The sequence below is a fragment of the Lepisosteus oculatus genome, chromosome 14 (genome assembly GCF_040954835.1).
Source record: "Lepisosteus oculatus isolate fLepOcu1 chromosome 14, fLepOcu1.hap2, whole genome shotgun sequence".
Classification (NCBI taxonomy): Eukaryota; Metazoa; Chordata; class Actinopteri; order Semionotiformes; family Lepisosteidae; genus Lepisosteus; species Lepisosteus oculatus.
The window spans coordinates 23595506-23620746 of NC_090709.1; the positions used below are offsets into that span (position 1 = coordinate 23595506).

The 25241-nt window shown below is 48.5% G+C and overlaps 16 non-coding genes and 7 pseudogenes across 16 annotated transcripts; 20 read left to right on the forward strand and 3 right to left on the reverse strand.

Moving 5' to 3' along the window:
• Positions 1 to 203: 203 nt before the first annotated feature.
• trnat-ugu (transfer RNA threonine (anticodon UGU)) lies at positions 204 to 275 on the reverse strand. Its single transcript has one exon. It is a non-coding gene; the product is annotated as a tRNA-Thr (tRNA).
• A 2182-nt stretch (positions 276 to 2457) lies between these two features.
• Positions 2458 to 2530, reverse strand: trnak-uuu (transfer RNA lysine (anticodon UUU)). The gene has a single exon. It is a non-coding gene; the product is annotated as a tRNA-Lys (tRNA).
• Positions 2531 to 10918: 8388 nt separating this feature from the next.
• Positions 10919 to 11037, forward strand: LOC138218420 (5S ribosomal RNA; annotated as a pseudogene).
• Positions 11038 to 11636: 599 nt separating this feature from the next.
• On the reverse strand, positions 11637 to 11801 carry LOC138243593 (U1 spliceosomal RNA). Its single transcript, XR_011192248.1, has one exon. It is a non-coding gene; the product is annotated as a U1 spliceosomal RNA (small nuclear RNA).
• Positions 11802 to 13281: 1480 nt separating this feature from the next.
• Positions 13282 to 13400, forward strand: LOC138218258 (5S ribosomal RNA; annotated as a pseudogene).
• A 537-nt stretch (positions 13401 to 13937) lies between these two features.
• LOC138245388 (5S ribosomal RNA) lies at positions 13938 to 14056 on the forward strand. Its single transcript, XR_011193998.1, has one exon. It is a non-coding gene; the product is annotated as a 5S ribosomal RNA (ribosomal RNA).
• A 537-nt stretch (positions 14057 to 14593) lies between these two features.
• Positions 14594 to 14712, forward strand: LOC138219215 (5S ribosomal RNA; annotated as a pseudogene).
• A 535-nt stretch (positions 14713 to 15247) lies between these two features.
• Positions 15248 to 15366, forward strand: LOC138216824 (5S ribosomal RNA). The gene has a single exon (XR_011180536.1). It is a non-coding gene; the product is annotated as a 5S ribosomal RNA (ribosomal RNA).
• A 537-nt stretch (positions 15367 to 15903) lies between these two features.
• On the forward strand, positions 15904 to 16022 carry LOC138244138 (5S ribosomal RNA). The gene has a single exon (XR_011192752.1). It is a non-coding gene; the product is annotated as a 5S ribosomal RNA (ribosomal RNA).
• Positions 16023 to 16559: 537 nt separating this feature from the next.
• Positions 16560 to 16678, forward strand: LOC138216573 (5S ribosomal RNA). Its single transcript, XR_011180285.1, has one exon. It is a non-coding gene; the product is annotated as a 5S ribosomal RNA (ribosomal RNA).
• Positions 16679 to 17215: 537 nt separating this feature from the next.
• On the forward strand, positions 17216 to 17333 carry LOC138218396 (5S ribosomal RNA; annotated as a pseudogene).
• A 536-nt stretch (positions 17334 to 17869) lies between these two features.
• LOC138216652 (5S ribosomal RNA) lies at positions 17870 to 17988 on the forward strand. Its single transcript, XR_011180364.1, has one exon. It is a non-coding gene; the product is annotated as a 5S ribosomal RNA (ribosomal RNA).
• A 537-nt stretch (positions 17989 to 18525) lies between these two features.
• LOC138216575 (5S ribosomal RNA) lies at positions 18526 to 18644 on the forward strand. Its single transcript, XR_011180287.1, has one exon. It is a non-coding gene; the product is annotated as a 5S ribosomal RNA (ribosomal RNA).
• Positions 18645 to 19181: 537 nt separating this feature from the next.
• On the forward strand, positions 19182 to 19299 carry LOC138218130 (5S ribosomal RNA; annotated as a pseudogene).
• A 537-nt stretch (positions 19300 to 19836) lies between these two features.
• LOC138216663 (5S ribosomal RNA) lies at positions 19837 to 19955 on the forward strand. The gene has a single exon (XR_011180375.1). It is a non-coding gene; the product is annotated as a 5S ribosomal RNA (ribosomal RNA).
• A 536-nt stretch (positions 19956 to 20491) lies between these two features.
• Positions 20492 to 20610, forward strand: LOC138216548 (5S ribosomal RNA). The gene has a single exon (XR_011180260.1). It is a non-coding gene; the product is annotated as a 5S ribosomal RNA (ribosomal RNA).
• A 537-nt stretch (positions 20611 to 21147) lies between these two features.
• Positions 21148 to 21256, forward strand: LOC138219162 (5S ribosomal RNA; annotated as a pseudogene).
• Positions 21257 to 21793: 537 nt separating this feature from the next.
• On the forward strand, positions 21794 to 21912 carry LOC138216674 (5S ribosomal RNA). Its single transcript, XR_011180386.1, has one exon. It is a non-coding gene; the product is annotated as a 5S ribosomal RNA (ribosomal RNA).
• Positions 21913 to 22449: 537 nt separating this feature from the next.
• LOC138216686 (5S ribosomal RNA) lies at positions 22450 to 22568 on the forward strand. The gene has a single exon (XR_011180398.1). It is a non-coding gene; the product is annotated as a 5S ribosomal RNA (ribosomal RNA).
• Positions 22569 to 23105: 537 nt separating this feature from the next.
• Positions 23106 to 23224, forward strand: LOC138216697 (5S ribosomal RNA). The gene has a single exon (XR_011180409.1). It is a non-coding gene; the product is annotated as a 5S ribosomal RNA (ribosomal RNA).
• Positions 23225 to 23761: 537 nt separating this feature from the next.
• LOC138218131 (5S ribosomal RNA) lies at positions 23762 to 23879 on the forward strand (annotated as a pseudogene).
• A 537-nt stretch (positions 23880 to 24416) lies between these two features.
• LOC138216708 (5S ribosomal RNA) lies at positions 24417 to 24535 on the forward strand. The gene has a single exon (XR_011180420.1). It is a non-coding gene; the product is annotated as a 5S ribosomal RNA (ribosomal RNA).
• Positions 24536 to 25072: 537 nt separating this feature from the next.
• On the forward strand, positions 25073 to 25191 carry LOC138244139 (5S ribosomal RNA). Its single transcript, XR_011192753.1, has one exon. It is a non-coding gene; the product is annotated as a 5S ribosomal RNA (ribosomal RNA).
• Positions 25192 to 25241: the final 50 nt, after the last annotated feature.

Below are 25241 nucleotides of genomic sequence, written 5' to 3' on the forward strand. Positions count from 1 at the left end.
CAAGCGCACGTTCCTTCCCAATGCTGAGGCGATCATTCGGAAGATGGGTGTGAAGAGAGATAAGCTTTGTCGACTAAAAAACAAGGCAGGATATGCAGGAACACTAATCACTGGCGACAGTTATGTTCTCTTACTATTGAGATCCCTACATTGCGAGTTTTTTTAAGACTTTGAAACTGAAGGAAAGCGGTGACAAATGAAACAGGCACGGGTGGGGCTTGAACCCATGCTCTTCGGTTTACAAGACCGACGCCTTACCACTTGGCCACCGCGCCTTCGAGGAAGCATGGGAATAAGGTTGTTCAAATTATTTTTTTCTGAATCTGGTAAACTGGAGGCAGCAACAACAATAAAAGGGATACTTGTCCTTAAACTCGGACGTGATGTTCTGCAGACTTGTGCACAATGTCCTGTTTTCTTGCAGTGTAGACATTTTGCTGTTCACGCTCCGCATTCATCTGCTTTGTGCGTTGTTAGTCCGCACCTGTAACATGTAATGCCAGCCGTCCCCTGTTCTTCTATTTCTCTAGCATGACTGCGTCCTGCTGCTCGGCTTTTGTTTGTAAATTTTGAGCGAGCGCCCCGTTCAGTGTCACTTTGTCACTGTGGTCAGAAAGCATTCTTGATTCTGCTTGAGCTGCTTCATGAATTCTAGCGACTGTAAGAGCTCTTTCTAAAGTCAGCCCTTCCTCCTGCAGCAATTTATAGTCTCTTAGGTGCACATTTTTCCACAAGTTGATCTCTTAACATGTCAGTTTCCAATACTCCAAAGTCACAAGATTTAGCCAGTTCTCTTAGTGCAGTCACAAAAGCATCAACAGATTCGTCCTGAGACTAAGTTCTCTGCCTAAATTTATGCCGTTCCAAAACCACTTTTCTCCGCGGTGTAAAGTAAGCGTCTAAGGCAGCTACAGTCTGTTAATGTGTACCTTTTTCTCCAGGGAGGTTGGCGAAAATCCGCTGCACGGGAGCCCCGATACTAAAATCTGCAGTGTTCTGCTCGCTTTGAGTCCGTCAAGCACTCATCTCTCGTCGCCATAAATGTTGTGTATCTAAATTTAGAGACGTTTTTATATTATTTTAACTATTTTATTAACTACACAGATCACGCCCTTACACCATATATTCCCGCCTTCTACTCTCTCGTTCTGTTGTCTGGCGATGTCTACTCACTATACTACATTTAGCATGACTTCTTGTTGCAGTTGAGCTCAAAGCTGGAGATGATCTCCATATTCTACCGCACTATCTAGTCCGAAACGTAGTACACAGTACATACTTTTTTAAGTGAACTCAGGTTGTTAAAAAATTAAACCAGCGCCCTGTCACAGAAACGTACCCCAGTCTCCAGCGCAACAAGAGGGGGTACTCAGCACTGTACTAACGAGGAGCGCTTGTCTGCTGCTGAGCGTCAGCTCTGTTTACTGTCAGCAGTCATTGCCTCATTTCCAAAGACTTTTTCACCTGCTCTCAGCTTTTAAAGACAGTCATAAACGCTCAAGAAGTAATTCATGTCAGTTGGAAGTCTGTTTCTGTTGTCTCAGCTCTTGATAAAGAAAAGCCGTGCGTGGGAGACTCCCTCTCTGAAGAAGTTTGCCGTCACCTTGCGAGGGAGAAGAGCCATCAATCACCGAGGCAACCACTGAGACAGTTAACATTAAACACGTGAAATGCGAGATGTTGTGATTTGTTTCCCGCTTAAGGCTTCTATCGTTTCTACTCTAACGAGAAAGACCTCTTTATTAGAAGTGAGATTTTAACAAACGTCTCCAGGGTTAACTGCGACCTGAACGCAACGCCTTAGACCACCAGTCATCTTGCCTGTGGTACTTAGAGCAGCGCTCAATAAAAATGATCAGAAACCGAAAGCGCTTCTTATGCGGATCAGTATATTCCGATTCCACTGGTTCTGCAGAAGAAATAAGAAAAGCCGAACTCAAAGCACTGTGTTGCCATTACGGGTACTCTGCAGCTGCTTTAAGATCTACTCACACCGTGTTGCCATTAAGGCTACCTAGTTAAAAAAAAAAAACTTATCGTCATCTTTTTGAACGTGATTATTAGACACCCGTTAAATCTCCACCGAGGTTTCTTGAGAGATCGTTCAGCGAGCGAGTATTAAAAAACTACGTCGCTTCCAACCTCTGCTGTCACTGTAAACTCGGACGTGATGTTCTGCAGATGTGCAGTGTGCCTTTCCTCTTGTCGTATTCAAGAGTACTCACTGTGTGAGCTCCTCACTGCGTGTTCTGTACTCTACTGTGATTTAATTTAGATGATTACGTGAGTAGAGTGACAAGATCTACTTGAACATTTTCGGTTTGTGAAATGAAACGCTAAATACACTACTGTAAATACAAGTAATGGACATTTAAAATAACCACAGTACAGCTAGAAGAGTGAAAGATAAAAGACTATTTAGAATGACATTCACAATAGACTTAAGAACGGCACAACTGTCCAAACAGGGACTTGAACCCTGGGCCCTCAGATTAAAAGTCTGATGTTCTACCGACTGAGCTATCCAGGCTCTGAAAGAAGGTCGACACTGTCGGGATCCTCGCAAGTCACCTGTCTCTTGTTCCGAAGAGCAGTCATACCTGACCCATCTGGAATGACCACTGACAGACTTTATCATGAAGCGACGGCACCACGCCCAGTAGAATGAGTGAGAAATACAGCATGACATGGGGAGGTAAGGGGCTCCTAAAATCCATCTTTCCTCACATTACTGATTTTTTTCAATAGCATTTAACCTTTTTTCACATTCAGATTTTTTTCTCATTTAATAAAATCTTTTAATCAACAACATTAAAAAGAAAACAAATGGAACGTTTTTTGGAACAATAATTAAAAAAATATTTCAATGACTTGGTTGTATACGTGTGCACACCCTTTATAAAGGGAGTTGCAACAGTGCTGAAATATAAAGAGCATTTCTGTAGAGAAAACAGCCTTGATGTTAAGCTTAGGGAGCCTGTCTTTTCGAAATTCTATTTCTTCACACCTTGCACAGCCCGACAGACTAACAAATATTTGTTGGAGAAATTGGCTCACACACCGGAAGACACTAACGTTTATTTATGTTAGAGTATGTGAATAAAAGTTTAACCGAAAAAGTTTGTAATTGTGATTTTGTTAAAATTCAATAAATCGTCTATCAACAGTTAGAATTTATTAAGAAATTGTTTTATTTCATAAACTATAAGGCAATTCAGAGAGTTTATTGGTCATATCCTTTGCTTATGTTCTTTTAACTCTAGAGTTCAGGATCCAAACCCAGCTGCGGACGATTGTGTTTCTTGAATCTCTTGTAATCATCAAAAGTCGATGTGTAGTCCTTCAGTACTTTCTCGAGTTGTGCCATGGATATTTTATACGATCAATACTTGTCATGCTCTTTTGCATTTTCCTTAACAAATGGAAAAAGTTCAAAGTGTGTTTATGGAGTGTTTCACATCTACACGAAAGCACTTGTAACAGTACAGGACACGCAGTGAGGAATTCGTGAAGCTTTCAGTTTAGTGCGGAGTTCAGAAGGAGGATTCGCTCGCTGAATGATCTCTCAGGAAATCCCGGGTGAGTTTCAACAGGTGTTTTCTGCAACAGCCACAAGTGTGAAGCAATCTCTGGATTTCCTGAATTTGAACTAAATTATTAGTTCAAATAATTTAAGATTTAACAGAACTAAATGAGGTACATTTAAAACAGCAGCGCAACTCTGCAGCACGTCGAGTGTGCCTGCATTTAATTGTGTAAACCTGGCTCTCTCTGAACACGAGCAAAGAGTTCTCACTCAACAGAAGATTGCGATGTGAATATAAAGCACCTGGAGATGCCAGGGATTGAACCAGGGACCTCATCCATGCAAAGCATGCACTCTACCGCTGTGCTACATCCCCAATGGAAAAGGTAATGGAACAGACTTGTCCAGATGCTCACTGATCACAATCCACCACTCACGACGAATGCCTGCAGTTTCCCACTTTCGCGTTTCCTCTACTATAGAGTAAATGCATGGGAATGAAGAAATAAGGAAGGAAAAATAATCGCATTGAAGCTTCAAGAGACTGGGCACAAATTAATCTATTATTTTTGTATCCAGTCACACGTGCGACGGTGGTTAATTCCCAGACGGGGAAGTGCTTTTTTTCTACCTCCTTACTCGACTGTCTTTCAATTCTGTTTTATTTGAAACTTTTTGCATCTTTTAAGTGCTCTTGATTCAACTATGCATGTTTGCAGTGCGCCGAGACCTGAGAATGTTGCACTTTTGCGCTCATTCTTAGGAACTTGTGGATTTTTGATGAAATTTATTCCTAATTATGCAGACATATCAGAACCTCTTAGAAAACTAACGAGGAAAAGACAGAAGTGGGAATGGACATCGGAAACTGAGAAAGCCATTGCCGAGTTGAAAAGAGCACTTGTAACTGAACCATGTCTGGCATACTCCAAACTAGATGCACCACCAGTAGTGATCAGTGACGCGAATCCTTTAGGACTTGGAGCAGTATTGCTACAAAGACAAGAAAATAGACAGAACAAACCAGTGGCATATGCAAGTCGCTCACTTACCCCAACAGAAAGGCATTACTCACAAATAGAGCGTGAAGCCTTGGGTTGTGTTTGGGCAGTGGAACATTTTAGGACATATTTATGGGGAGGCAAGTTCACACTTCAAATGGATCATAAACCCCTCATTTATATGTTCAATCCCAAAAAGGCAACATTGTTACCACCCAGGATACAAAGACTTGGATTGAGATTATGGCCTTATGATTACAAAATTGAACACGTAGTAGGGAAAACCAATGTCGCAGACTCATTGTCACGTCTTCCTTTACCAGACACAGAAGACACTGGTTATGAAGACACCTATGTTGATAGAGTGCTTTCAATCAGCACTTATGAACTGCATGCACTGACACTTGAGGAACTTAAACAAGCAACAAACGAAGATGACACATTGAAATTGTTGATGTCCATAGTGGAAAAAGGACAATGGCCTAATCCAATTCCAGACGAACTGCAGCCATACCACAGGTGTAGGTTGGAGTTATCTACATATGATGGACTGCTTTTAAGAAGACAGAGGATTGTGTTACCGAAAACAAAAATCAGACAAGCACTGAAAATAGCACATGAGACTCATCACAGTGTAGCTCGTACAAAACAGTACCTGAGAAGCAACTTTTACTGGCCCAACATGAACAGTGATGTTGAAAGACTAATCAGGAATTGTTCCACTTGTGTGTTGAATCAGCCATTGCAGGAGGATCAACCTCTCCAACCACTTGAATTACCACCAAGGTCTTGGACAAAATTGGGCATTGCCCTGGTAGGTCCCATTCAGAATGAATACATATTGACTGTCATAGACTATTATACTTCTAAACCTGAGGCAGTTGTTGTATCAGACATATCTTCAGCCACAGTTATTAGAGAGCTGATGAACATCTTTGCACGATTTGGTTATCCACTAGAGGTAGTAACAGATAATGGCAGGCAATTCATAGGACAGTTGTTTGAATCATTTCTGACTATTGTGGAATTAAACTTGTGGAATTAATCGTGGAATTAAACACATCCGTGCATCACCTTACTATCCGAGATGTAATGGCAAAATTGAAAGATTTCAAAGATACCTGAAAAAAGCTTTAAGACACTCAAAGACACTCGCTATGTGTTATTGAGAAACACCTCTTGTAACTCCTTTGAGTTAGTGAATGTGGAAGATGGCTCAAAAATAATGAGAAATGTAAAACATCTTTGAACACTCCTCCATTGGATCTTGATTTTGAATCTGCAGAAACACAAAATGCTGAGAATACAGGACTTTCTGACGTGCAGGAAGTGCCGAGTCCTCAGACAGTGGAGAGTACATCCGTAGGAAAGCCAGTAACTTTACCCAGTAGTAAAGTAACAACCATTAGTGGCAGGGTTATCAGGAAACTGGCTCATTACAGAGACATTTAAAAATACAGGACTTGCATAGCTCTCCAAATGTTAAATTGCCCTATTTTGTTTGTGTTATCTATGTAGATGTTGCTTAGACTGCTAGAAATGAGGTGATATTTAGAAGTGACTTAAGTAGAAATTGAACTAAAATTTGAGTTGGTACGTATAGAAATTGTTGTAAAAAAGATGAATGTATTGAATAGAAATGAAAGGGTTTATATACATTTTGTTGTAATAGTTAATAACCGTTTACTGTGTGTTGATATAAAATTGTTACAATTGTATGATAAAGTTATAGACTTTAAAAATAACAAAGGAAGGGATGTAGTATAGTGAATAGACATCGCGAGACAACAGAACGAGATAAGCTACTGGACACACCCGCCCCTCCTCACACAGACCGTGGAAAAGCCCCCGAGTGGGAGGGCTCTCTCTTCCTCCCAGGAGCTCTTGGACACGACGCACAGACAAGGCGCGGGGAGCCGCCGCCTGCAAACACGGCTCCAGGCAGGACTCCACTCCGCAGGAGCCGCAGAGCAGAGGAGATGGGAGCAGCTTATCTCCTGTGCAGAGACCTGAGCTGTTGTTGCTGCGGACGCTGTTTTTTTTCTTTTCACGGGGTAGGAGTGAATGTTGAGTTGCCCTTAGAAATGAAGCAGAGCACTTCAACGGCACGGGTGTGTGTGTGCGTGCGCCCTGGTGATTCTGGGAGACAGATCGAACCTGGGCTAAAAGAAAGGGGGCTTAGCCCTCTTGCATTTGCTAGATCGAAGTTGTACAACCCATTTGTATCTGCTAGGCAGCGCAGTCGTTGTGCACAAAGAACGCTTTGAAAAGTGTCAAAAGCAAGTCATTCCGAGTTGGTCGTTTGTGTTTTCCGTTCAGACGCGAAATGCTGAAATGATCTCTCGGCTCCTCGGTTGTCATTTCTGCTCTGTAAAGGAATCACAGTACGCGTCGGCTTCCAGCACGGTGGGTCAAGACACGATGCCTGGGGTCAGAGAGGGCGATGTCTTCCTTGTTAGTATAGTGGTGAGTATCCCTGCCTGTCATGTGGGAGACCGGGGTTTGATTCCCCGACGGGGAATCGCTCTTCTTCTACCTCCTTAGAGAAAGGACTGCCTTTCACTTCTCTGTATTTTCTTTCACAGCGCTGTGCAGCTTTTCATTGCTCTTGCTTTCCTGTTCCTGATGGTAGCGGTTTACAGAACAGAAAGTCCTCATGAGACATACCCTCAAACTCATATCTAACATAAACGAGTGAATTGGCCAAATCGATTACAGACTCACCTAATTGCAATGAAAAGCATCTGCTCATCTTAACGCGCTCTACCAGTGTACTTTTGAAACCATCCGCCATTTCAATAATTCTATGAGTGACTGTGTCTTTCAGAGGGGGCAGCCGGTCGAGCTGTTTAGCAGCTTTTTTTCACACATAATACGTGTCAGCTCTTTTGTTAACAGTAAATAAGGGTGTTCAAAAAAAGTGTCTGTTTATTAGGTGTAAAAATTCCTTAACGTCTTTGATTCTGTCATCAAAGATAAACTGCAATCAGCAAAGATAAAAGGATAATAATCTTTGCATACTGCCCTGTCTTTCTCACACCTGAAGAAGGCTCCACAGCCGAAACAGTGTGTTTCCTTTCTTCTCTTTTCAACATGGAATAATCCTTTACTTGTTCCTTTGCAGCCTACGCATGCTGACGCAGCTACCCACCTGATATATAACATTCCTATAATCACAACTATGAATTTCCACTGTGGGTATTACATGTCACAACGCAGAAATGCAACAGTGACGTGTCGTAATTACAAATGTACATGATAAGTGATTTTGTCTCTCCTACCTTAGTGTCGGAATATTAAGATGTTCTGGTGACAAGGAAGGAGGGAAAAAGTAAATCAGCAGAAGGGGTGCTATTTTGTTGACTGTTAATCCTTACATGTTCATAAGGTCATATTTAAAAAATGGTACAGTAAATTTTCTTATACTTAATGATTTTCATAATTTGTCACATTACCTCAGTGGCAGAATTGTGAGACTATTTAATAATCAGGAGGGAGGGTCATAGCAATAAGCAGAAAGTGCCATCACCCTTTGCTCATCTTTGGTTAACCATATTCTCACAAGCCATGTTCTAAATGTCCCATTGTAGACTGCTATATTAACATTTCTTGCAAAATGCAAGATTTTGAGACTTTTAATAATCAGAAGGCAAGGTCGTGGTAAATATGCAGAAAATGCCAGTGAATGAATGGTTTGCTTTTGTCTTATTTACTTGTCGTCTAACATGCCAGTTTGTGTTATTGTGAGTTTTGAAAATTGGTTTTCGATTTTCTTAAATGTGTTTCATACAAAAATGCAATTTGGATAATCATTATGTACATATTCCCCTTTACTGAGGCTATGTCCAGTAATCCACTCGGATTAGTATTTTTAAAAATAACTATAGAGAGCCATCTACAAGCGAAAGGCGGCATAACATCACAGTAGCATCTTATAAGGTGGAACGAAAAACGCGAATAAGAAGCTGCCGAATAAGAAGCCAACTTCAGCTTCGTTAATGCAGCAGGATTGGGTGAGGTAAGGTGGAAAATATTTCTTCCTCTGCATCCTAACATTTTTGTAGTTGTTCCAGGACTTCTCGCCCCAGATAAAGCTGCCAATACATCACTTGTTTCTACTCCATCAATATCAGCAGTGTTATCGGTACTAAGCTCCACAGCCGAAACATTGTGTTTCCTTTCTTCTCTCCGTGAAAGTCGATTCGATTTGTCAGCGAAACCGAAACTTAACCCTTTTTATAATTGCAGGAAATGCGAGTGTTTAACACGTGTCAGAATCACCAGGAATGTCCAATAAAGACCAACATTGCAACCCCCCAGAAAACCATATTCACCCATGAAAAATGATCGTCGAATGGCTGGCGGGATACATCATTTATACTCCCGTTGCATTGTGTGGCGGGGGCTCCGTGTCCCCTGAGCGGGGCTGGAGGATCGTTTATTTGCAATTCTTTGGAAAGGAGCTTCTTTCGAAATCAATGCGTGCCTGGATGTTCGCGAACGTGCTCCCTTGTGTTGGCTTGTCCCGCACTGGAAGAGCACAAGGCAAGTCTTCACAAGACAAAAACCTCCAGTGCACAGCACACTGAAAACATTTTTTGGCTGGCGCGTTTTATTTCAAAACAGAAACAGCACCAGTCGAACAAGTCGGCCAGATGCACAGCGCCTCCGCCCTCTTGTGGCTCCTTCTTGCTGCCTTTCCGCTGCCCCGGCGGGCGGCGAGGAGGAAGCGCCGTTTCCTACACATCTGCAGTCGCCATGCGCATTCGCAGCATGTCCCGGGACGCAATTCGGCCTCATTTGCATAACACCAGACCGGCTACGCAAGCTCGCATCGTGCGCCTGCCACACACCGAACAAACACCGGAGCCTTTTCAGCAATTTCCAAAAAACGGGCCTGCTCGCCTGCCCACAAGGCTCCATCTCTTACCCGCTCTCCAGAGCCTGCTGTCTTCTGTGCTGTTCTCTCGGCACCGCTGCAGCGCACACAACTCCTGCAGCGCGGGGAGAGAGTTTCCACGCTCCGCCGCAGGGAAGGCTCGCTCCGTGCGCACACGTCCTTTCAATGCCAGTTCAACAAGTGCTCCGCATTAGCAGCGTCGGGGCTCCGGCGTGTCGCACCTCACCTCACCTCGCACAGCCCCCTCCTTGAATGTCTGGCGCTGGGCATGCCCCGCTCTCCTCCACCTTATCTTATCGCGTGTGACCACCGACAATGGCCACAATGCCGGGGAATGGCACCTGTAAAGTGTTAATTGGGGCACAGGACAGCCCGTCTCGTCTCGGGGTCTGGCTTCAAAGACAATACAGCAAACACAGCGGGGCGGGGGAAGAAGACGACATGACACATGCAGGTACATTCAGCTCCAGCGGGAAAGAGTCATTTGTCGGTCTTTTCAAGTGCTGGGAGCCGAGTAATCCTTCGCTTGTATCGTTTCTCCCCGGTGACTAGATCTCACCCTGCGACTCTCGACTGGGCTCACCCACGGCAGCCCAGCAGGTGTGAGCCTAGCCGGCACCCGGATGGGAGATTCCCCCCGGAAAAGCTCAGGTTGCTACTGCTCCTGCAAGAGGTGTGACTGGGACCAGTAGGGAGCGCTCACCCTGCGGTCTGTGTGGCTTTCTTATGCCCCAGCATCCTGATGGCGACACTCTGCTGCACAAACAGGCGCCGTCCTTCGGGGAAGGCGTAAAACTGAGGTCCCGACCCTCCATGGCCATTAAGAAATCTCTCAAAAAGAGACGTCGGGGGTGTCACTCTGGTGTTAGTGTTCCCCTTTACCAATCAGTCGGAGTCTCCTCCTAATCCCCGTCTCATATGTAACAATCAATGACAAGGCCCCCCTGTCCCGCGATATTGTACTTGTCTCCTGGCCGCTTGCTGGCGCCGTGAGATTTAGTACTCGCGCAAGAGACCGGGGGCAGAGCGCGAACGCGGTCCCCCGCCCCCCACAAAGTGTGCGCTCCAGGTTCCCTCTCGGGGCTCTGCAACACAGTGGAAAGGCAGCGAGAAGGAGCCTCTTGCTCTGCCGCCGCAAGGCCACAAGAGGGCGGAGGCACCGTGCGCCCGGCCGACGTGTTGGACTGTTGCGCTTTATGTGCTGAAATAAACACGCGACAGCCCAGAAATGTTTTCAGAGTGCTGTGCACTGGAGGTTTTTGTCTTGTGAAGACTTGCCTTGTGCTCCTCCTTTCAGTTTGTTTGTTCTCCTCCAGTGCGGGACAAGCCAACACAAGGGAGCACATTCGCCAACATCCAGGTACGCAATGCGATTTGGAAAGAAGCTCCTTTCCAAAGAGTTGCACACGAACGATCCTTCAGTCCCGCTCGGGGGGCACAGAGCCCCAGCCACACACAGCTTCAAGTAGCGAGTCAGGCGCCATGGCTTTTGCTTGCGGCCACACCACCCTGAATGTGCCTGATTTCGTCTGATCTCGAAAGCTAAGCAGAGTTGGGCCTGGTTAGTACTTGGATGGGAGACTGTCTGGGATTACCAGGTGCTGCAAGCTTTTGCTCTCTCGGCCAGCAGGGGTCACCGTTGGTGCCTTAGGCTTTGGGAGGAAAACCTGGAGGATGGAAAGGTGATCTATAGCCTCATCTCTAGAGATGTTTTGTTGCTATGGCATGTGTTTGACCCATATAAAAAAAAACCCGTTTGTAAAACGAATATCGAAGCTGCCTCTAAATCTGCAAATGAAGATGAGTCGATAAACCACTTGTTTTTCGTGTAACTATACATATATTCATTTATTACTGATTTCATTCATTGAGCAGGGATACAATAGAGGTACAGCCATTCACTGTTTGACATGTCTGCACTGGTACAGAACCTAGCAATCAGAAAACGGGTGAAACTGTCTTGAGAATTAGCATACAGTACCGAGGCCCCCATGACCAAATAAATTGGCCTTAATAATGCAGACTACAGCAAAACGACTGACTTTGAAAAGGGAATGAATGTCCGGAAGGAGTAGTGTAACCAGCTTGAAATGCTTCTCCGGACCTCTAACTAAAAGAAACTGGGAACCAGCAGTGGCTTTCGAACTGGGATCCTATCGCAGCACGTGGTGTCATAGCTCTTCCGTATCCGATATTGGACCAAGCACATCAGGGGAGAGCGCGAACGCAGTCCCCCACTACCAGAAATAATGCAGTCGAGATTCCCACATTTGGGGAATTCGCAGGGGTCAGCACAGCCGGAGTGCAATGGCCGAGCCTCGCCCTGGGTGAATCGATTTTTTAAGAACTTTATTTTCTTTTCACAAAAAAATACAGGACATCACAAATTAGAAAGCTTTACATTAATATACATACTTAAAACAGTATATATGATCACATCTCATTACATTTTGACACGGTACCAGTTACATAGCAACAATTTTTTTTTCTGGTGTAAATCACATTCTTTACTTAAACATGATAATGTTTTTCACAGTTTCTTGAGATATTGACCTATGCTCTCTATTTCCCACAGATTTTCTGCTTCCTCCCTCCTCCCTCTCCACAGATCTCTGAGGTAATAGTTCTCTTGGGTGATGAACAGGGCCAGGCTACCTGCTGCCTTGACTGGGACCTCGATGCCTTTGAACAGCCCCATGTTCCTCACTCTCCACAGGGCGTCTTTCCCACTGTTCACCACGGCCCAGATCCTGTCAAACACGTCAGGAGGAAGTTTGACAGGAGAGATGCCGTTGTAGTGGCAATGCTTGTTAATAAGACAGAATTAAGCGGTGGTATGCTGTCCTAAATGAGGCCCCATCTCACCTTCCATCTCTGTGGTGCAGCCACAGAGAAAGTATTCATGCAGGCTGATTTAAGATGTTTTCTTTTGATAAGGGACAGCTCCCAGATGGGGATGCACTTAGCTAAGCCTGGCTATCATGATCAATGGTCATCCATTGGCGCCTATCTGTCTAGGGAGTGCCAAATGGACATCTGGACTGCATTCCTAAGTGTCAAGAGTAAGTGACTCATATCTCACGCAGGGCGTGGTAATACCACGTGGGTCTCCAATGCCCGCCAAACTCTCAACCAATCAGCACACACCTGTGTCTTGGTCAAAAAGTGAGCGCAAGCTCAGATCGGGGCTCTCCTTGGCCATTGTCGCACATCCTCAGAGACAATCATGTGACAACTGCTGTTGTCTGCAAAGGGACTTGGACTTTGTTATAAGCGCAAGGCCGAGGATCCCGTACGTACTCAGAATTCAGAAAGCTTTTAAGCGCAGGAGGCGCCCTATCCCCGCTCGCTCGCTCACTCCCCTGTTCACACGTGCAGTGCGGCTTGTCCGTCTGTTTATTTGTCAGCTTTGGCGAGACACGGGTGCTTGTGTATTAGCGTGAGCGTTTTTTATTCTGATCAGGAACAGTTTTACAAGTCCGCAAAAGATCGAGGAAAGGTTTATCGCCAGCTGAAAAGAGACACAGCGCTTCGGCTGTGGAGACTTGTTCGGCTGGCGTTCGGAGAGTCGCATTTTTCAGAATTGTATTGAGATCGTTTTCCACAGAGCTCAGATGTCAAAGCACAGCAGCAGCTCTCCACAGCGATCCTCTATAGCGCCCTTTCTCCCGCAGCTCCGTCCTCATTGGAAGGAAGCAAGAGTGAAAGGCTGAAGTGAAATAGAGCGGGGACGAAGGCAGAGAAGAGAGAGAACGTGGGAAGAAGAGAAAAACGCAAGGGAAAAAAAGCAGCGTCGTAAAAGAGGTGACGGAGCTGTCCTCTCAATAAGAAGGGTGCCAGCGAGCCTTGCTCTCGCTTACGGCCACACCCCCTTGAGCACGCCTGATCTCGTCTGATCTCGGAAGCTATACAGGAATGGGCCTGGTTAGTACTTGGATGGGAGACCGCCTGGGAATACCAGGTGCTGTAAGCTTTTAAGCGCAGGAGGCGCCCTATCCCCGCTCGCTCGCTCATTCCCCTGTTCACACGTGCAGTGCGGCTTGTCCGTCTGTTTATTTGTCAGCTTTGGCGAGACACGGGTGCTTGTGTATTAGCGTGAGCGTTTTTTATTCTGATCAGGAACAGTTTAACAAGTCCGCAAAGGATCGAGGAAAGGTTTATCGCCAGCTGAAAAGAGACACAGCGCTTCGGCTGTGGAGACTTGTTCGGCTGGCGTTCGGAGAGTCGCGTTTTTCAGAATTGTATTGAGATCGTTTTCCACAGAGCTCAGATGTCAAAGCACAGCAGCAGCTCTCCACAGCGATCCTCTATAGCGCCCTTTCTCCCGCAGCTCCGTCCTCATTGGAAGGAAGCAAGAGTGAAAGGCTGAAGTGAAATAGAGCGGGGACGAAGGCAGTGAAGAGAGAGAACGTGGGAAGAAGAGAAAAACGCAAGGGAAAAAAAGCAGCGTCGTAAAAGAGGTGACGGAGCTGTCCTCTCAATAAGAAGGGTGCCAGCGAGCCTTGCTCTCGCTTACGGCCACACCCCCTTGAGCACGCCTGATCTCGTCTGATCTCGGAAGCTAAACAGGGATGGGCCTGGTTAGTACTTGGATGGGAGACCGCCTGGGAATGCCAGGTGCTGTAAGCTTTTAAGCGCAGGAGGCGCCCTATCCCCTCTCGCTCGCTCATTCCCCTGTTCACACGTGCAGTGCGGCTTGTCCGTCTGTTTATTTGTCAGCTTTGGCGAGACACGGGTGCTTGTGTATTAGCGTGAGCGTTTTTTATTCTGATCAGGAACAGTTTTACAAGTCCGCAAAGGATCGAGGAAAGGTTTATCGCCAGCTGAAAAGAGACACAGCGCTTCGGCTGCGGAGACTTGTTCGGCTGGCGTTCGGAGAGTCGCGTTTTTTAGAATTGTATTGAGATCGTTTTCCACAGAGCTCAGATGTCAAAGCACAGCAGCAGCTCTCCACAGCGATCCTCTATAGCGCCCTTTCTCCCGCAGCTCCGTCCTCATTGGAAGGAAGCAAGAGTGAAAGGCTGAAGTGAAATAGAGCGGGGACGAAGGCAGTGAAGAGAGAGAACGTGGGAAGAAGAGAAAAACGCAAGGGAAAAAAAGCAGCGTCGTAAAAGAGGTGACGGAGCTGTCCTCTCAATAAGAAGGGTGCCAGCGAGCCTTGCTCTCGCTTACGGCCACACCCGCTTGAGCACGCCTGATCTCGTCTGATCTCGGAAACTAAACAGGAATGGTCCTGGTTAGAACTCGGATAGGAGACCGCCTGGGAATACCAGGTGCTGTAAGCTTTTAAGCGCAGGAGGCGCCCTATCCCCGCTCGCTCGCTCATTCCCCTGTTCACACGTGCAGTGCGGCTTGTCCGTCTGTTTATTTGTCAGCTTTGGCGAGACACGGGTGCTTGTGTATTAGCGTGAGCGTTTTTTATTCTGATCAGGAACAGTTTTACAAGTCCGCAAAGGATCGAGGAAAGGTTTATCTCCAGCTGAAAAGAGACACAGCGCTTCGGCTGCGGAGACTTGTTCGGCTGGCGTTCGGAGAGTCGCGTTTTTCAGAATTGTATTGACATCGTTTTCCACAGAGCTCAGATGTCAAAGCACAGCAGCAGCTCTCCACAGCGATCCTCTATAGCGCCCTTTCTCCCGCAGCTCCGTCCTCATTGGAAGGAAGCAAGAGTGAAAGGCTAGTGAAATAGAGCGGGGATGAAGGCAGTGAAGAGAGAGAACGTGGGAAGAAGAGAAAAACGCAAGGGAAAAAAAGCAGCGTCGTAAAAGAGGTGACGGAGCTGTCCTCTCAATAAGAAGGGTGCCAGCGAGCCTTGCTCTCCCTTACGGCCACACCCCCTTGAGCACGCCTGATCTCGTCTGATCTCGGAAGCTAAACAGGGATGGGCCTGGTTAGTACTTGGATGGGAGACCGCCTGGGAATACCAGGTGCTGTAAGCTTTTAAGCGCAGGAGGCGCCCTATCCCCGCTCGCTCGCTCATTCCCCTGTTCACACGTGCAGTGCAGCTTGTCCGTCTGTTTATTTGTCAGCTTTGGCGAGACACGGGTGCTTGTGTATTAGCGTGAGCGTTTTTTATTCTGATCAGGAACAGTATTACAAGTCCGCAAAGGATCGAGGAAAGGTTTATCGCCAGCTGAAAAGAGACACAGCGCTTCGGCTGTGGAGACTTGTTCGGCTGGCGTTCGGAGAGTCGCGTTTTTCAGAATTGTATTGAGATCGTTTTCCACAGAGCTCAGATGTCAAAGCACAGCAGCAGCTCTCCACAGCGATCCTCTATAGTGCCCTTTCTCCCGCAGCTCCGTCCTCATTGGAAGGAAGCAAGAGTGAAAGGCTGAAGTGAAATAGAGCGGGGACGAAGGCAGTGAAGAGAGAGAACGTGGGAAGAAGAGAAAAACGCAAGGGAAAAAAAGCAGCGTCGTAAAAGAGGTGACGGAGCTGTCCTCTCAATAAGAAGGGTGCCAGCGAGCCTTGCTCTCGCTTACGGCCACACCCCCTTGAGCACGCCTGATCTCGTCTGATCTCGGAAGCTAAACAGGGATGGGCCTGGTTAGTACTTGGATGGGAGACCGCCTGGGAATACCAGGTGCTGTAAGCTTTTAAGCGCAGGAGGCGCCCTATCCCCGCTCGCTCGCTCATTCCCCTGTTCACACGTGCAGTGCGGCTTGTCCGTCTCTTTATTTGTCAGCTTTGGCGAGACACGGGTGCTTGTGTATTAGCGTGAGCGTTTTTTATTCTGATCAGGAACAGTTTTACAAGTCCGCAAAGGATCGAGGAAAGGTTTATCGCCAGCTGAAAAGAGACACAGCGCTTCGGCTGTGGAGACTTGTTCGGCTGGCGTTCGGAGAGTCGCGTTTTTCAGAATTGTATTGAGATCGTTTTCCACAGAGCTCAGATGTCAAAGCACAGCAGCAGCTCTCCACAGCGATCCTCTATAGCACCCTTTCTCCCGCAGCTCCGTCCTCATTGGAAGGAAGCAAGAGTGAAAGGCTGAAGTGAAATAGAGCGGGGAGGAAGGCAGTGAAGAGAGAGACCGTGGGAAGAAGAGAAAAACGCAAGGGAAAAAAAGCAGCGTCGTAAAAGAGGTGACGGAGCTGTCCTCTCAATAAGAAGGGTGCCAGCGAGCCTTGCTCTCGCTTACGGCCACACCCCCTTGAGCACTCCTGATCTCATCTGATATCGGAAGCTAAACAGGGATGGGCCTGGTTAGTACTTGGATGGGAGACCGCCTGGGAATACCAGGTGCTGTAAGCTTTTAAGCGCAGGAGGCGCCCTATCCCCGCTCGCTCGCTCATTCCCCTGTTCACACGTGCAGTGCGGCTTGTCCGTCTGTTTATTTGTCAGCTTTGGCGAGACACGGGTGCTTGTGTATTAGCGTGAGCGTTTTTTATTCTGATCAGGAACAGTTTTACAAGTCCGCAAAGGATCGAGGAAAGGTTTATCGCCAGCTGAAAAGAGACACAGCGCTTCGGCTGTGGAGACTTGTTCAGCTGGCGTTCGGAGAGTCGCGTTTTTCAGAATTGTTTTGAGATCGTTTTCCACAGAGCTCAGATGTCAAAACACAGCAGCAGCTCTCCACAGCGATCCTCTATAGCGCCCTTTCTCCCGCAGCTCCGTCCTCATTGGAAGGAAGCAAAAGTGAAAGGCTGAAGTGAAATAGAGCGGGGACGAAGGCAGTGAAGAGAGAGAACGTGGGAAGAAGAGAAAAACGCAAGGGAAAAAGAGCAGCGTCATAAAAGAGGTGACGGAGCTGTCCTCTCAATAAGAAGGGTGCCAGCGAGCCTTGCTCTCGCTTACGGCCACACCCCCTTGAGCACGCCTGATCTCGTCTGATCTCGAAAGCTAAACAGGGATGGGCCTGGTTAGTACTTGGATGGAGACCGCCTGGGAATACCAGGTGCTGTAAGCTTTTAAGCGCAGGAGGCGCCCTATCCCCGCTCGCTCGCTCATTCCCCTGTTCACACGTGCAGTGCGGCTTGTCCGTCTGTTTATTTGTCAGCTTTGGCGAGACACGGTTGCTTGTGTATTAGCGTGAGCGTTTTTTATTCTGATCAGGAACAGTTTTACAAGTCCGCAAAGGATCGAGGAAAGGTTTATCGCCAGCTGAAAAGAGACACAGCGCTTCGGCTGTGGAGACTTGTTCAGCTGGCGTTCGGAGAGTCGCGTTTTTCAGAATTGTTTTGAGATCGTTTTCCACAGAGCTCAGATGTCAAAGCACAGCAGCAGCTCTCCACAGCGATCCTCTATAGCGCCCTTTCTCCCGCAGCTCCGTCCTCATTGGAAGGAAGCAAGAGTGAAAGGCTGAAGTGAAATAGAGCGGGGACGAAGGCAGTGAAGAGAGACAACGTGGAAAGAAGAGAAAAACGCAAGGGAAAAAAGCAGCGTCGTAAAAGAGGTGACGGAGCTGTCCTCTCAATAAGAAGGGTGCCAGCGAGCCTTGCTCTCGCTTACGGCCACACCCCCTTGAGCACGCCTGATCTCATCTGATCTCGGAAGCTAAACAGGGATGGGCCTGGTTAGTACTTGGATGGGAGACCGCCTGGGAATACCAGGTGCTGTAAGCTTTTAAGCGCAGGAGGCGCCCTATCCCCGCTCGCTCGCTCATTCCCCTGTTCACACGTGCAGTGCGGCTTGTCCGTCTCTTTATTTGTCAGCTTTGGCGAGACACGGGTGCTTGTGTATTAGCGTGAGCGTTTTTTATTCTGATCAGGAACAGTTTTACAAGTCCGCAAAGGATCGAGGAAAGGTTTATCGCCAGCTGAAAAGAGACACAGCGCTTCGGCTGTGGAGACTTGTTCGGCTGGCGTTCGGAGAGTCGCGTTTTTCAGAATTGTATTGAGATCGTTTTCCACAGAGCTCAGATGTCAAAGCACAGCAGCAGCTCTCCACAGCGATCCTCTATAGCACCCTTTCTCCCGCAGCTCCGTCCTCATTGGAAGGAAGCAAGAGTGAAAGGCTGAAGTGAAATAGAGCGGGGAGGAAGGCAGTGAAGAGAGAGACCGTGGGAAGAAGAGAAAAACGCAAGGGAAAAAAAGCAGCGTCGTAAAAGAGGTGACGGAGCTGTCCTCTCAATAAGAAGGGTGCCAGCGAGCCTTGCTCTCGCTTACGGCCACACCCCCTTGAGCACTCCTGATCTCATCTGATATCGGAAGCTAAACAGGGATGGGCCTGGTTAGTACTTGGATGGGAGACCGCCTGGGAATACCAGGTGCTGTAAGCTTTTAAGCGCAGGAGGCGCCCTATCCCCGCTCGCTCGCTCATTCCCCTGTTCACACGTGCAGTGCGGCTTGTCCGTCTGTTTATTTGTCAGCTTTGGCGAGACACGGGTGCTTGTGTATTAGCGTGAGCGTTTTTTATTCTGATCAGGAACAGTTTTACAAGTCCGCAAAGGATCGAGGAAAGGTTTATCGCCAGCTGAAAAGAGACACAGCGCTTCGGCTGTGGAGACTTGTTCAGCTGGCGTTCGGAGAGTCGCGTTTTTCAGAATTGTTTTGAGATCGTTTTCCACAGAGCTCAGATGTCAAAACACAGCAGCAGCTCTCCACAGCGATCCTCTATAGCGCCCTTTCTCCCGCAGCTCCGTCCTCATTGGAAGGAAGCAAAAGTGAAAGGCTGAAGTGAAATAGAGCGGGGACGAAGGCAGTGAAGAGAGAGAACGTGGGAAGAAGAGAAAAACGCAAGGGAAAAAGAGCAGCGTCGTAAAAGAGGTGACGGAGCTGTCCTCTCAATAAGAAGGGTGCCAGCGAACCTTGCTCTCGCTTACGGCCACACCCCCTTGAGCACGCCTGATCTCGTCTGATCTCGGAAGCTAAACAGGGATGGGCCTGGTTAGTACTTGGATGGAGACCGCCTGGGAGTACCAGGTGCTGTAAGCTTTTAAGCGCAGGAGGCGCCCTATCCCCGCTCGCTCGCTCATTCCCCTGTTCACACGTGCAGTGCGGCTTGTCCGTCTCTTTATTTGTCAGCTTTGGCGAGACACGGGTGCTTGTGTATTAGCGTGAGCGTTTTTTATTCTGATCAGGAACAGTTTTACAAGTCCGCAAAGGATCGAGGAAAGGTTTATCGCCAGCTGAAAAGAGACACAGCGCTTCGGCTGTGGAGACTTGTTCGGCTGGCGTTCGGAGAGTCGCGTTTTTCAGAATTGTATTGAGATCGTTTTCCACAGAGCTCAGATGTCAAAGCACAGCAGCAGCTCTCCACAGCGATCCTCTATAGCGCCCTTTCTCCCGCAGCTCCGTCCTCATTGGAAGGAAGCAAGAGTGAAAGGCTGAAGTGAAATAGAGCGGGGACGAAGGCAGTGAAGAGAGAGAACGTGGGAAGAAGAGAAAAACGCAAGGGAAAAAAAGCAGCGTCGTAAAAGAGGTGACGGAGCTGTCCTCTCAATAAGAAGGGTGCCAGCGAGCCTTGCTCTCGCTTACGGCCACACCCCCTTGAGCACGCCTGATCTCATCTGATCTCGGAAGCTAAACAGGGATGGGCCTGGTTAGTACTTGGATGGGAGACCGCCTGGGAATACCAGGTGCTGTAAGCTTTTAAGCGCAGGAGGCGCCCTATCCCCGCTCGCTCGCTCATTCCCCTGTTCACACGTGCAGTGCGGCTTGTCCGTCTGTTTATTTGTCAGCTTTGGCGAGACACGGTTGCTTGTGTATTAGCGTGAGCGTTTTTTATTCTGATCAGGAACAGTTTTACAAGTCCGCAAAGGATCGAGGAAAGGTTTATCGCCAGCTGAAAAGAGACACAGCGCTTCGGCTGTGGAGACTTGTTCAGCTGGCGTTCGGAGAGTCGCGTTTTTCAGAATTGTTTTGAGATCGTTTTCCACAGAGCTCAGATGTCAAAGCACAGCAGCAGCTCTCCACAGCGATCCTCTATAGTGCCCTTTCTCCCGCAGCTCCGTCCTCATTGGAAGGAAGCAAGAGTGAAAGGCTGAAGTGAAATAGAGCGGGGACGAAGGCAGTGAAGAGAGACAACGTGGAAAGAAGAGAAAAACGCAAGGGAAAAAAGCAGCGTCGTAAAAGAGGTGACGGAGCTGTCCTCTCAATAAGAAGGGTGCCAGCGAGCCTTGCTCTCGCTTACGGCCACACCCCCTTGAGCACGCCTGATCTCGTCTGATCTCAGAATCTAAACAGGGATGGGCCTGGTTAGTACTTGGATGGGAGACCGCCTGGGAATACCAGGTGCTGTAAGCTTTTAAGCGCAGGAGGCGCCCTATCCCCGCTCGCTCGCTCATTCCCCTGTTCACACGTGCAGTGCGGCTTGTCCGTCTGTTTATTTGTCAGCTTTGGCGAGACACGGGTGCTTGTGTATTAGCGTGAGCGTTTTTTATTCTGATCAGGAACAGTTTTACAAGTCCGCAAAGGATCGAGGAAAGGTTTATCGCCAGCTGAAAAGAGACACAGCGCTTCGGCTGTGGAGACTTGTTCGGCTGGCGTTCGGAGAGTCGCGTTTTTCAGAATTGTTTTGAGATCGTTTTCCACAGAGCTCAGATGTCAAAGCACAGCAGCAGCTCTCCACAGCGATCCTCTATAGCGCCCTTTCTCCCGCAGCTCCGTCCTCATTGGAAGGAAGCAAGAGTGAAAGGCTGAAGTGAAATAGAGCGGGGACGAAGGCAGTGAAGAGAGAGAACGTGGGAAGAAGAGAAAAACGCAAGGGAAAAAGAGCAGCGTCATAAAAGAGGTGACGGAGCTGTCCTCTCAATAAGAAGGGTGCCAGCGAGCCTTGCTCTCGCTTATGGCCACAACCCCTTGAGCACGCCTGATCTCGGAAGCTAAACAGGGATGGGCCTGGTTAGTACTTGGATGGGAGACCGCCTGGGAATACCAGGTGCTGTAAGCTTTTAAGCGCAGGAGGCGCCCTATCCCCGCTCGCTCGCTCATTCCCCTGTTCACACGTGCAGTGCGGCTTGTCCGTCTGTTTATTTGTCAGCTTTGGCGAGACGCGGGTGCTTGTGTATTAGCGTGAGCGTTTTTTATTCTGATCAGGAACAGTTTTACAAGTCCGCAAAGGATCGAGGAAAGGTTTATCGCCAGCTGAAAAGAGACACAGCGCTTCGGCTGTGGAGACTTGTTCGGCTGGCGTTCGGAGAGTCGCGTTTTTCAGAATTGTATTGAGATCGTTTTCCACAGAGCTCAGATGTCAAAGCACAGCAGCAGCTCTCCACAGCGATCCTCTATAGCGCCCTTTCTCCCGCAGCTCCGTCCTCATTGGAAGGAAGCAAGAGTGAAAGGCTGAAGTGAAATAGAGCGGGGACGAAGGCAGTGAAGAGAGAGAACGTGGGAAGAAGAGAAAAACGCAAGGGAAAAAAAGCAGCGTCGTAAAAGAGGTGACGGAGCTGTCCTCTCAATAAGAAGGGTGCCAGCGAGCCTTGCTCTCGCTTACGGCCACACCCCCTTGAGCACGCCTGATCTCATCTGATCTCGGAAGCTAAACAGGGATGGGCCTGGTTAGTACTTGGATGGGAGACCGCCTGGGAATACCAGGTGCTGTAAGCTTTTAAGCGCAGGAGGCGCCCTATCCCCGCTCGCTCGCTCATTCCCCTGTTCACACGTGCAGTGCGGCTTGTCCGTCTGTTTATTTGTCAGCTTTGGCGAGACACGGGTGCTTGTGTATTAGCGTGAGCGTTTTTTATTCTGATCAGGAACAGTTTTACAAGTCCGCAAAGGATCGAGGAAAGGTTTATCGCCAGCTGAAAAGAGACACAGCGCTTCGGCTGTGGAGACTTGTTCGGCTGGCGTTCGGAGAGTCGCGTTTTTCAGAATTGTATTGAGATCGTTTTCCACAGAGCTCAGATGTCAAAGCACAGCAGCAGCTCTCCACAGCGATCCTCTATAGCGCCCTTTCTCCCGCAGCTCCGTCCTCATTGGAAGGAAGCAAGAGTGAAAGGCTGAAGTGAAATAGAGCGGGGACGAAGGCAGTGAAGAGAGAGAACGTGGGAAGAAGAGAAAAACGCAAGGGAAAAAAAGCAGCGTCGTAAAAGAGGTGACGGAGCTGTCCTCTCAATAAGAAGGGTGCCAGCGAGCCTTGCTCTCGCTTACGGCCACACCCCCTTGAGCACGCCTGATCTCATCTGATCTCGGAAGCTAAACAGGGATGGGCCTGGTTAGTACTTGGATGGGAGACCGCCTGGGAATACCAGGTGCTGTAAGCTTTTAAGCGCAGGAGGCGCCCTATCCCCGCTCGCTCGCTCATTCCCCTGTTCACACGTGCAGTGCGGCTTGTCCGTCTGTTTATTTGTCAGCTTTGGCGAGACACGGGTGCTTGTGTATTAGCGTGAGCGTTTTTTATTCTGATCAGGAACAGTTTTACAAGTCCGCAAAGGATCGAGGAAAGGTTTATCGCCAGCTGAAAAGAGACACAGCGCTTCGGCTGTGGAGACTTGTTCGGCTGGCGTTCGGAGAGTCGCGTTTTTCAGAATTGTATTGAGATCGTTTTCCACAGAGCTCAGATGTCAAAGCACAGCAGCAGCTCTCCACAGCGATCCTCTATAGCGCCCTTTCTCCCGCAGCTCCGTCCTCATTGGAAGGAAGCAAGAGTGAAAGGCTGAAGTGAAATAGAGCGGGGACGAAGGCAGTGAAGAGAGAGAACGTGGGAAGAAGAGAAAAACGCAAGGGAAAAAAAGCAGCGTCGTAAAAGAGGTGACGGAGCTGTCCTCTCAATAAGAAGGGTGCCAGCGAGCCTTGCTCTCGCTTACGGCCACACCCCCTTGAGCACGCCTGATCTCATCTGATCTCGGAAGCTAAACAGGGATGGGCCTGGTTAGTACTTGGATGGGAGACCGCCTGGGAATACCAGGTGCTGTAAGCTTTTAAGCGCAGGAGGCGCCCTATCCCCGCTCGCTCGCTCATTCCCCTGTTCACACGTGCAGTGCGGCTTGTCCGTCTGTTTATTTGTCAGCTTTGGCGAGACACGGGTGCTTGTGTATTAGCGTGAGCGTTTTTTATTCTGATCAGGAACAGTTTTACAAGTCCGCAAAGGATCGAGGAAAGGTTTATCGCCAGCTGAAAAGAGACACAGCGCTTCGGCTGTGGAGACTTGTTCAGCTGGCGTTCGGAGAGTCGCGTTTTTCAGAATTGTTTTGAGATCGTTTTCCACAGAGCTCAGATGTCAAAACACAGCAGCAGCTCTCCACAGCGATCCTCTATAGCGCCCTTTCTCCCGCAGCTCCGTCCTCATTGGAAGGAAGCAAAAGTGAAAGGCTGAAGTGAAATAGAGCGGGGACGAAGGCAGTGAAGAGAGAGAACGTGGGAAGAAGAGAAAAACGCAAGGGAAAAAGAGCAGCGTCATAAAAGAGGTGACGGAGCTGTCCTCTCAATAAGAAGGGTGCCAGCGAGCCTTGCTCTCGCTTACGGCCACACCCCCTTGAGCACGCCTGATCTCGTCTGATCTCGGAAGCTAAACAGGGATGGGCCTGGTTAGTACTTGGATGGAGACCGCCTGGGAGTACCAGGTGCTGTAAGCTTTTAAGCGCAGGAGGCGCCCTATCCCCGCTCGCTCGCTCATTCCCCTGTTCACACGTGCAGTGCGGCTTGTCCGTCTGTTTATTTGTCAGCTTTGGCGAGACACGGGTGCTTGTGTATTAGCGTGAGCGTTTTTTATTCTGATCAGGAACAGTTTTACAAGTCCGCAAAGGATCGAGGAAAGGTTTATCGCCAGCTGAAAAGAGACACAGCGCTTCGGCTGTGGAGACTTGTTCGGCTGGCGTTCGGAGAGTCGCGTTTTTCAGAATTGTATTGAGATCGTTTTCCACAGAGCTCAGATGTCAAAGCACAGCAGCAGCTCTCCACAGCGATCCTCTATAGCGCCCTTTCTCCCGCAGCTCCGTCCTCATTGGAAGGAAGCAAGAGTGAAAGGCTGAAGTGAAATAGAGCGGGGACGAAGGCAGTGAAGAGAGAGAACGTGGGAAGAAGAGAAAAACGCAAGGGAAAAAAAGCAGCGTCGTAAAAGAGGTGACGGAGCAGTCCTCTCAATAAGAAGTGTGCCAGCGAGCCTTACTCTCGCTTACGGCCACACCCCCTTGAGCACGCCTGATCTCATCTGATCTCGGAAGCTAAACAGGGATGGGCCTGGTTAGTACTTGGATGGGAGACCGCCTGGGAATACCAGGTGCTGTAAGCTTTTAAGCGCAGGAGGCGCCCTATCCCCGCTCGCTCGCTCATTCCCCTGTTCACACGTGCAGTGCGGCTTGTCCGTCTGTTTATTTGTCAGCTTTGGCGAGACACGGTTGCTTGTGTATTAGCGTGAGCGTTTTTTATTCTGATCAGGAACAGTTTTACAAGTCCGCAAAGGATCGAGGAAAGGTTTATCGCCAGCTGAAAAGAGACACAGCGCTTCGGCTGTGGAGACTTGTTCAGCTGGCGTTCGGAGAGTCGCCTTTTTCAGAATTGTTTTGAGATCGTTTTCCACAGAGCTCAGATGTCAAAGCACAGCAGCAGCTTTCCACAGCGATCCTCTATAGCGCCCTTTCTCCCGCAGCTCCGTCCTCATTGGAAGGAAGCAAGAGTGAAAGGCTGAAGTGAAATAGAGCGGGGACGAAGGCAGTGAAGAGAGAGAACGTGGGAAGAAGAGAAAAACGCAAGGGAAAAAAAGCAGCGTCGTAAAAGAGGTGACGGAGCTGTCCTCTCAATAAGAAGGGTGCCAGCGAGCCTTGCTCTCGCTTACGGCCACACCCCCTTGAGCACGCCTGATCTCGTCTGATCTCGGAAGCTAAACAGGGATGGGCCTGGTTAGTACTTGGATGGGAGACCGCCTGGGAATACCAGGTGCTGTAAGCTTTTAAGCGCAGGAGGCGCCCTATCCCCGCTCGCTCGCTCATTCCCCTGTT